Source organism: Triticum aestivum, unplaced genomic scaffold, assembly GCF_018294505.1.
Source record: "Triticum aestivum cultivar Chinese Spring unplaced genomic scaffold, IWGSC CS RefSeq v2.1 scaffold30603, whole genome shotgun sequence".
NCBI lineage: Eukaryota > Viridiplantae > Streptophyta > Magnoliopsida > Poales > Poaceae > Triticum > Triticum aestivum.
In genome coordinates, this window is record NW_025231237.1 from 1 (window position 1) to 1,055 (window position 1,055).

Consider the following 1,055-nt stretch of genomic DNA (forward strand, 5'->3'; position numbering starts at 1 on the left):
CTGTAACAACAATATTAGATGTGACCTAACGAACGCTCACTTTCTGAATAGTGTGATCAATAATGTGTTTGGTAGGAGTGGTAGATGTGACCTAAAGCAGGAACTATTATTTCATTTTTGGCCCCACGGTTGATCACGGACCTGCATACCTACCTGTAGGGCATATCATGTACTGAAACGTCTTTCTGATTAATTGTACAACCTGATTTACTTTTAGACTACAATTAAATACTCCGTTTATCCAGGTACAACTAAATGAGAAAAGAGAGCATAAATGAGGTCACTGTGATACAAAACTATGATACTCCCTCTGTAAATAAATGAGACTGGTACATTGGCACGTGCAAAGCACGTCAAAAATTTATAAAGGCACACCGTGAAACCATAAATTGAGGATAGGTGAAAAGTTTTGGCAGACTTAGAATGGGGCCTTGCGCCATTGATGTGTACGCCGTCTCACAGACCAGCTTCCGGTGCATGTGCAGTGAGAGAAGCGGTTGGTCAGAATAGCTACCCACACAAATAGCCGGTAGCAGCGAAGCAGCTGAACTTTTCTTTCAAAACCAAGTAAATGTGATCTTTCTAGAAAACCACAATAACTTTGTTGCACTGTAGCAGGTACTGTAGCATCAAATCCCACCGATTTTGACCATTGGATAACTTCTACCAATGGTTCAGATTGCTTCTCAGTTTTGTGATTCAAAAGTTCAAAATTGATACACTATATAGTACTCTAGTATAGAAAAGAGAGGATAAATGAGGTCACTATGATAGCAAACTATGATACTCCCTCTGTAAACAAATATAAGAGCGTCCAAATCACTATTTTAGTGATCTATAAACACTCTTATATTTCTTTACGGAGGGAGTACTAGCAAACTCTCATTTCGGTTTATAGGGCTTATCTACAAAAGTCCGTTTTATAAGTCTCAGTTTCATTGATCATCACACTTGTTCATATTTCAAGGTGCATTAGATCGCTGCATCTCAGGATTAAGAGAAAACTCACTAGCTGGATTGGATATAAGAGGATTGAGGAGCTCAACCACCACCCC